We start from the raw sequence: 10,248 nt of genomic DNA, 5'->3' as shown, positions 1-10,248 counted from the left end.
TGTATGTCTATATTTCCTTTGAGGGGAAGCTGATAGAATGATTAGATGAATCAATTGCATATAGGTGATGAATTGTTATTTATTGCTAAAACACATGGAAAAAACATTAATGGTTCTAAGTTCTAACACTAAGTATGAACATCTCTTTTGTATTGTATTTTTTTTAAAGTCATATTAGTTTCTTCATGTTGATATTATATAAGTATAACTTCATGGTAAACCTCTGAAATTAAGCTTTCCAAATCTCCCGGGTTAACTATCATTAGCACTTCTTCATATGCTGGACTTCCAGGAAATTGTGCAAAACGGCCTGTTAGCTCAGATGGTTAGAGCGTGGTGCTAATAACGCCAAGGTCACAGGTTCAATCCCTGTACAGGCCGAGTTTAATTGTTTGTAAAAAGATTATTTTTCTTGTATCTAATTTTTGACTGTTTATCACCTTGGATCAAACGCTGCTTGAAGGATTGGATGAATACATTTGATAAAGTTGTAGAATTAATTATTATTCTGAAAGCTCCTGGAATAGCTATTAATGGTTCTAAGTTATAACTCCAAGTAACTAAATCTCTTCTTTATTGCAATTCATTGAGGTCATTTTTGTTTTGTCTTGTTGATGAAATATAAAGATAGTATGAATGTAAACAGCTGAATATAAGCTTTCCAACTATCCCGGGTTAACAATCAGTAGCACTTCATCATCTGCTATTTCTTCAATAGTATGCTATATATTTAGTGAGCCTATTAGTTTAGTCTTTAGAGCAAAAAGTTAAAAATAGCAAGGACATATTTTCAATCAGTCTCCATGCCAATACTTGATGCTCCTTTAATGTTGAAAATAGATGTATTTTCTTCTGTATCATGTGTATCTCTATATTTCCTTTGAGGGGAAGCTGATAGAATGATTAAATGAATCAATTGCATATAGGTGATGGATTGTTCTTTATTGCTAAAATACATGGAAAAAACATTAATGGTTCTAAGTTCTAACACTAAGTATGAACATCTGTTTTGTATTGTAATTTTTTTAAAGTCATATTAGTTTCTTCATGTTGATAATATATATTTATAACTTCATGGTAAACCTCTGAAATTAAGCTTTCCAAATCTCCTGGGTTAACTATCATTAGCACTTCTTCATATGCTGGACTTCCAGAAAATTGTGAAAAATGGCCTGTTAGCTCAGATGGTTAGAGCGTGGTGCTAATAACGCCAAGGTCACAGGTTCGATCCCTGTACATGCCAAGTTTAATTGTTTGAAAAAAGATTAATTTTTCTTGTGTCTCATTTTTGACTGTTTATCACCTTGGATCAAACACTGCTTGAAGGATTGGATAAATACATTTGATATAGTTGTAGAATTAATTATTACTCTGAAAGCTCCTGGAATATCTAATAATGGTTCTAAGTTCTAACGCCAAGTAACTTAATCTCTTATTTATTGCAATTTATTGAGGTCATTTTTGTTTTGTCTTGTTGATGAAATATAAAGATAGTATGAATGTAAACAGCTGAATATAAGCTTTCCAATTATCCCGGGTCAACAATCAGTAGCACTTCATCATCTGCTATTTCTTCAATAGTATGCTATATATTGAGTGAGCCTATTAGTTTAGTCTTTAGAGCATAAAGGTAAAAATGCCAAGGACATACTTTCAATCAGTCTGCAAGCCAATACTTGATGCTCCTTTAATGTTGAAAATAGATGTATTTTCTTCTGTATCATGTGTATCTCTATATTTCCTTTGAGGGGAAGCTGATAGAATGATTAAATGAATCAATTGCATATAGGTGATGAATTGTTATTTATTGCTAAAACACATGGAAAAAACATTAATGGTTCTAAGTTCTAACACTAAGTATGATAATCTCTTTTGTATTGTAATTTTTTTAAAGTCATATTAGTTTCTTCATGTTGATAATATATATTTATAAGTTCATGGTAAACCTCTGAAATTAAGCTTTCCAAATCTCCCGGGTTAACTATCATTAGCACTTCTTCATATGCTGGAATTCCAGGAGTTTATGCAAAATTGCCTGTTAGCCCAGATGGTTAGAGCATGGTGCTAATAACGCCAAGGTCATAGGTTCGATCCCTGTACAGGCCAAGTTTAATTGTTTGAAAAAAGATTAATTTTTCTTGTGTCTCATTTTTGACTGTTTATCACCTTGGATCAAACGCTGCTTGGAGGATTGGATGAATACATTTGATATAGTTGTAGAATTCATTATCATTCTGAAAGCTCCTGAAATATCTATTAATGGTTCTAAGTTCTAACGCCAAGTAACTAAATCTCTTATTTATTGCAATTTATTGAGGTCATTTTTGTTTTGTCTTGTTGATGAAATATAAAGATAGTATGAATGTAAACAGCTGAATATAAGCTTTCCAACTATCCCGGGTTAACAATGGGTAGCACTTCATCATCTGCTATTTCTTCAATAGTATGCTATATATTTAGTGAGCCTATTAGTTTAGTCTTTAGAGCATAAAGTTAAAAATGCCAAGGACATACTTTCAATCAATCTCCTAGCCAATACTTCATGCTCCTTTAATGTTGAAAATAGATGTATTTTCTTCTGTATCATGTGTATCTCTATATTTTCTTTGAGGGGAAGCTGATAGAATGATTAAATGAATCAATTGCATATAGGTGATGAATTGTTATTTATTGCTAAAACACATGGAAAAAACATTAATGGTTCTAAGTTCTAACACTAAGTATGAAAATCTCTTTTGTATTGTAATTTTTTTAGAGTCATATTAGTTTCTTCATGTTGATATTATATAAGTATAACTTCATGGTAAACCTCTGAAATTAAGCTTTCCAAATCTCCCGGGTTAACTATCATTAGCACTTCTTCATATGCTGGACTTCCAGGAATTTGTGCAAGACGGCCTGTTAGCTCAGATGGTTAGAGCGTGGTGCTAATAACGCCAAGGTCACAGGTTTGATCCCTGTACCGGCCAAGTTTAATTGTTTGAAAAAATATTAATTTTTCTTGTGTCTCATTTTTGACTGTTTATCACCTTGGATCAAACACTGCTTGAAGGATTGGATGAATACATTTGATATAGTTGTAGAATTAATTATTATTCTGAAAGCTCCTGGAATATCTATTAATGGTTCTAAGTTCTAACTCCAAGTAACTGAATCTCTTCTTTATTGCAATTCATTGAGGTCATTTTTGTTTTGTCTTGTTGATGAAATATAAAGATAGTATGAATGTAAACAGCTGAATATAAGCTTTCCAACTATCCCGGGTTAACAATCAGTAGCACTTCATCATCTGCTATTTCTTCAATAGTATGCTATATATTTAGTGATCCTATTAGTTTAGTCTTTAGAGCAAAAAGTTAAAAATAGCAAGGACATATTTTCAATCAGTCTCCAAGCCAATACTTGATGCTCCTTTAATGTTGAAAATATATGTATTTTCTTCTGTATCATGTGTATCTCTATATTTCCTTTGAGGGGAAGCTGATAGAATGATTAAATGAATCAATTGCATATAGGTGATGAATTGTTATTTATTGCTAAAACACATGGAAAAAACATTAATGGTTCTAAGTTCTAACACTAAGTATGAACATCTCTTTTGTATTGTAATTTTTTTAAAGTCATATTAGTTTCTTCATGTTGAAATTATATATTTATAACTTCATGGTAAACATCTGAAATTAAGCTTTCCAAATCTCCCGGGTTAACTATCATTAGCACTTCTTCATATGCTGGACTTCCAGGAATTTGTGCAAAACGGCCTGTTAGCTCAGATGGTTAGAGCGTGGTGCTAATAACGCCAAGGTCACAGGTTCGATCCCTGTACAGGCCAAGTTTAATTGTTTCTAAAAGATACATTTTTCTTGTGTCTCATTTTTGACTGTTTATCACCTTGGATCAAACTGAGCTTGAAGGATTGGATGAATATATTTCGTATAGTTGTAGAATTAATTATTATTCTGAAAGCTCCTGGAATATCTATTAATGGTTCTAAGTTCTAACGCCAAGTAACTAAATCTCTTATTTATTGCAATTCATTGAGGTCATTTTTGTTTTGTCTTGTTGATGAAATATAAAGATAGTATGAATGTAAACAGCTGAATATAAGCTTTCCAACTATCCCGGGTTAACAATCAGTAGCACTTCATCATCTGCTATTTCTTCAATAGTATGCTATATATTTAGTGAGCCTATTAGATTAGTCTTTAGAGCATAAAGTTAAAAATGCCAAGGACATACTTTCAATCAGTCTCCAAGCCAATACTTGATGCTCCTTTAATGTTGAAAATAGATGTATTTTCTTCTGTATCATGTGTATGTCTATATTTCCTTTGAGGGGAAGCTGATAGAATGATTAGATGAATCAATTGCATATAGGTGATGAATTGTTATTCATTGCTAAAACACATGGAAAAAACATTAATGGTTCTAAGTTCTAACACTAAGTATGAAAATCTCTTTTGTATTGTAATTTTTTTAGAGTCATATTAGTTTCTTCATGTTGATATTATATAAGTATAACTTCATGGTAAACCTCTGAAATTAAGCTTTCCAAATCTCCCGGGTTAACTATCATTAGCACTTCTTCATATGCTGGACTTCCAGGAATTTGTGCAAAACGGCCTGTTAGCTCAGATGGATAGAGCGTGGTGCTAATAACGCCAAGGTCACAGGTTCAATCCCTGTACAGGCCGAGTTTAATTGTTTGTAAAAAGATTCATTTTTCTTGTGTCTAATTTTTGACTGTTTATCACCTTGGATCAAACGCTGCTTGAAGGATTGGATGAATACATTTGATATAGTTGTAGAATTAATTATTATTCTGAAAGCTCCTGGAATATCTATTAATGGTTCTAAGTTCTAACTCCAAGTAACTAAATCTCCTATTTATTGCAATTCATTGAGGTCATTTTTGTTTTGTCTTGTTGATGAAATATAAAGATAGTATGAATGTAAACAGCTGAATATAAGCTTTCCAACTATCCCGGGTTAACAATCAGTAGCACTTCATCATCTGCTATTTCTTCAATAGTATGCTATATATTTAGCGAGCCTATTAGTTTAGTCTTCAGAGCAAAATTTTAAAAATGCCAAGGACATAATTTCAATCAGTCTCCAAGCCAATACTTGATGCTCCTTTAATGTTGAAAATAGATGTATTTTCTTCTGTATCATGTGTATCTCTATATTTCCTTTGAGGGGAAGCTGATAGAATGATTAAATGAATCAATTGCATATAGGTGATGAATTGTTATTTATTGCTAAAACACATGAAAAAACATTAATGGTTCTAAGTTCTAACACTAAGTATGAACATCTCTTTTGTATTGTAATTTTTTTAAAGTCATATTAGTTTCTTCATGTTGATATTAAATATTTATAACTTCATGGTAAACCTCTGAAATTAAGCTTTCCAAATCTCCCAGGTTAACTATCATTAGCACTTCTTCATATGCTGGACTTCCAGGAAATTGTGCAAAACGGCCTGTTAGCTCAGATGGTTAGAGCGTGGTGCTAATAACGCCAAGGTCACAGGTTCGATCCCTGTACAAGGGAAGTTTAATTGTTTGAAAAAAGATTAATTTTTCTTGTGTCTCATTTTTGACTGTTTATCACCTTGGATCAAACACTGCTTGAAGGATTGGATAAATACATTTGATATAGTTGTAGAATTAATTATTATTCTGAAAGCTCCTGGAATATCTATTAATGGTTCTAAGTTCTAACGCCAAGAAACTTAAACTCTTATTTATTGCAATTTATTGAGGTCATTTTTGTTTTGTCTTGTTGATGAAATATAAAGATAGTATGAATGTAAACAGCTGAATATAAGCTTTCCAACTATCCCGGGTTAACAATCGATAGAACTTCATCATCTGCTATTTCTTCAATGGTATGCTATATATTTATTGAGCCTATTAGTTTAGTCTTTAGAGCATAAAGTTAAAAATGCCAAGGACATACTTTCAATCAATCTCCTAGCCAATACTTGATGCTCCTTTAATGTTGAAAATAGATGTATTTTCTTCTGTATCATGTGTATCTCTATATTTCCTTTGAGGGGAAGCTGATAGAATGATTAAATGAATCAATTGCATATAGGTGATGAATTGTTATTTTTTGCTAAAAAACATGGAAAAAACATTAATGGTTCTAAGTTCTAACACTAAGTATGAAAATCTCTTTTGTATTGTAATTTTTTTAAAGTCATATTAGTTTCTTCATGTTGATATTATATATTTATAATTTCATGGTAAACCTCTGAAATTCAGCTATCCAAATCTCCCGGGTTAACTATCATTAGCAGTTCTTCACATGCTGGACTTCCAGGAATTTGGGCAAAATGGCTTGTTAGCTCAGATGGTTAGAGCATGGTGCTAATAACGCAAAGGTCACAGGTTCGATCCCTGTACAGGCCAAGTTTAATTGTTTGAAAAAAGGGTAATTTTTCTTGTGTTTCATTCTTGACTGTTTATCACCTTGGATCAAACGCTGCTTGAAGGATTGGATGAATACATTTGATATAGTTGTAGAAATAATTATTATTCTGAAAGCTCCTGGAATATCTATTAATGGTTCTAAGTTCTAACGCCAAGTAACTAAATCTTCTATTTATTGCAATTTATTGAGGTCATTTTTGTTTTGTCTTGTTGATGAAATATAAAGATAGTATGAATGTAAACAGCTGAATATAAGCTTTCCAACTATCCCGGGTTAACAATCGATAGCACTTCATCATCTGCTATTTCTTCAATGGTATGCTATATATTTATTGAGCCTATTAGTTTAGTCTTTAGAGCATAAAGTTAAAAATGCCAAGGACATACCTTCAATCAGTCTCCAAGCCAATACTTGATGCTCCTTTAATGTTGAAAATAGATGTATTTTCTTCTGTATCATGTGTATGTCTATATTTCCTTTGAGGGGAAGCTGATAGAATGATTAGATGAATCAATTGCATATAGGTGATGAATTGTTATTTATTGCTAAAACACATGGAAAAAACATTAATGGTTCTAAGTTCTAACACTAAGTATGAAAATCTCTTTTGTATTGTAATTTTTTTAGAGTCATATTAGTTTCTTCATGTTGATATTATATAAGTATAACTTCATGTTAAACCTCTGAAATTAAGCTTTCCAAATCTCCCGGGTTAACTATCATTAGCACTTCTTCATATGCTGGACTTCCAGGAATTTGTGCAAAACGGCCTGTTAGCTCAGATGGTTAGAGCGTGGTGCTAATAACGCCAAGGTCACAGGTTCAATCCCTGTACAGGCCGAGTTTAATTGTTTGTAAAAAGATTAATTTTTCTTGTGTCTAATTTTTGACTGTTTATCACCTTGGATCAAACGCTGCTTGAAGGATTGGATGAATACATTTGATATAGTTGTAGAATTAATTATTATTCTGAAAGCTCGTGGAATATCTATTAATGGTTCTAAGTTCTAACTCCAAGTAACTAAATCTCCTATTTATTGCAATTCATTGAGGTCATTTTTGTTTTGTCTTGTTGATGAAATATAAAGATAGTATGAATGTAAACAGCTGAATATAAGCTTTCCAACTATCCCGGGTTAACAATCAGTAGCACTTCATCATCTGCTATTTCTTCAATAGTATGCTATATATTTAGCGAGCCTATTAGTTTAGTCTTCAGAGCAAAATTTTAAAAATGCCAAGGACATAATTTCAATCAGTCTCCAAGCCAATACTTGATGCTCCTTTAATGTTGAAAATAGATGTATTTTCTTCTGTATCATGTGTATCTCTATATTTCCTTTGAGGGGAAGCTGATAGAATGATTAAATGAATCAATTGCATATAGGTGATGAATTGTTATTTATTGCTAAAACACATGAAAAAACATTAATGGTTCTAAGTTCTAACACTAAGTATGAACATCTCTTTTGTATTGTAATTTTTTTAAAGTCATATTAGTTTCTTCATGTTGATATTATATATTTATAACTTCATGGTAAACCTCTGAAATTAAGCTTTCCAAATCTCCCAGGTTAACTATCATTAGCACTTCTTCATATGCTGGACTTCCAGGAAATTGTGCAAAACGGCCTGTTAGCTCAGATGGTTAGAGCGTGGTGCTAATAACTCCAAGGTCACAGGTACGATCCCTGTACAAGGGAAGTTTAATTGTTTGAAAAAAGATTAATTTTTCTTGTGTCTCATTTTTGACTGTTTATCACCTTGGATCAAACACTGCTTGAAGGATTGGATAAATACATTTTATATAGTTGTAGAATTAATTATTATTCTGAAAGCTCCTGGAATATCTATTAATGGTTCTAAGTTCTAACGCCAAGTAACTTAAACTCTTATTTATTGCAATTTATTGAGGTCATTTTTGTTTTGTCTTGTTGATGAAATATAAAGATAGTATGAATGTAAACAGCTGAATATAAGCTTTCCAACTATCCCGGGTTAACAATCGATAGAACTTCATCATCTGCTATTTCTTCAATGGTATGCTATATATTTATTGAGCCTATTAGTTTAGTCTTTAGAGCATAAAGTTAAAAATGCCAAGGACATACTTTCAATCAATCTCCTAGCCAATACTTGATGCTCCTTTAATGTTGAAAATAGATGTATTTTCTTCTGTATCATGTGTATCTCTATATTTCCTTTGAGGGGAAGCTGATAGAATGATTAAATGAATCAATTGCATATAGGTGATGAATTGTTATTTATTGCTAAAACACATGGAAAAAACATTAATGGTTCTAAGTTCTAACACTAAGTATGAACATCTCTTTTGTATTGTAATTTTTTTAAAGTCATATTAGTTTCTTCATGTTGATATTATATATTTATAATTTCATGGTAAACCTCTGAAATTCAGCTATCCAAATCTCCCGGGTTAACTATCATTAGCAGTTCTTCACATGCTGGACTTCCAGGAATTTGGGCAAAATGGCTTGTTAGCTCAGATGGTTAGAGCATGGTGCTAATAACGCAAAGGTCACAGGTTCGATCCCTGTACAGGCTAAGTTTAATTGTTTGAAAAAAGGGTAATTTTTCTTGTGTTTCATTCTTGACTGTTTATCACCTTGGATCAAACCTGCTTGAAGGATTGGATGAATACATTTGATATAGTTGTAGAAATAATTATTATTCTGAAAGCTCCTGGAATATCTATTAATGGTTCTAAGTTCTAACGCCAAGTAACTAAATCTTCTATTTATTGCAATTTATTGAGGTCATTTTTGTTTTGTCTTGTTGATGAAATATAAAGATAGTATGAATGTAAACAGCTGAATATAAGCTTTCCAACTATCCCGGGTTAACAATCGATAGCACTTCATCATCTGCTATTTCTTCAATGGTATGCTATATATTTATTGAGCCTATTAGTTTAGTCTTTAGAGCATAAAGTTAAAAATGCCAAGGACATACCTTCAATCAGTCTCCAAGCCAATACTTGATGCTCCTTTAATGTTGAAAATAGATGTATTTTCTTCTGTATCATGTGTATGTCTATATTTCCTTTGAGGGGGAGCTGATAGAATGATTAGATGAATCAATTGCATATAGGTGATGAATTGTTATTTATTGCTAAAACACATGGAAAAAACATTAATGGTTCTAAGTTCTAACACTAAGTATGAAAATCTCTTTTGTATTGTAATTTTTTTAGAGTCATATTAGTTTCTTCATGTTGATATTATATAAGTATAACTTCATGGTAAACCTCTGAAATTAAGCTTTCCAAATCTCCCGGGTTAACTATCATTAGCACTTCTTCATATGCTGGACTTCCAGGAATTTGTGCAACACGGCCTGTTAGCTCAGATGGTTAGAGCGTGGTGCTAATAACGCCAAGGTCACAGGTTCAATCCCTGTACAGGCCGAGTTTAATTGTTTGTAAAAAGATTAATTTTTCTTGTGTCTAATTTTTGACTGTTTATCACCTTGGATCAAACGCTGCTTGAGGGATTGGATGAATACATTTGATATAGTTGTAGAATTAATTATTATTCTGAAAGCTCCTGGAATATCTATTAATGGTTCTAAGTTCTAACTCCAAGTAACTAAATCTCCTATTTATTGCAATTCATTGAGGTCATTTTTGTTTTGTCTTGTTGATGAAATATAAAGATAGTATGAATGTAAACAGCTGAATATAAGCTTTCCAACTATCCCGGGTTAACAATCAGTAGCACTTCATCATCTGCTATTTCTTCAATAGTATGCTATATATTTAGCAAGCCTATTAGTTTAGTCTTCAGA

The 10,248-nt window shown here is 31.9% G+C and overlaps 1 non-coding gene across 1 annotated transcript; it reads left to right on the top strand.

Annotated features, from left to right (window-relative positions):
• Positions 1-3,758: 3,758 nt before the first annotated feature.
• Positions 3,759-3,832, top strand: TRNAI-AAU (transfer RNA isoleucine (anticodon AAU)). Its single transcript has one exon. It is a non-coding gene; the product is annotated as a tRNA-Ile (tRNA).
• Positions 3,833-10,248: the final 6,416 nt, after the last annotated feature.

Source organism: Lissotriton vulgaris, chromosome 12, assembly GCF_964263255.1.
Source record: "Lissotriton vulgaris chromosome 12, aLisVul1.2, whole genome shotgun sequence".
Taxonomy (NCBI): Eukaryota; Metazoa; Chordata; class Amphibia; order Caudata; family Salamandridae; genus Lissotriton; species Lissotriton vulgaris.
The sequence above is the reverse complement of the archived record's forward strand: the minus strand, read 5'-3'. Positions and strand labels throughout refer to the sequence as shown.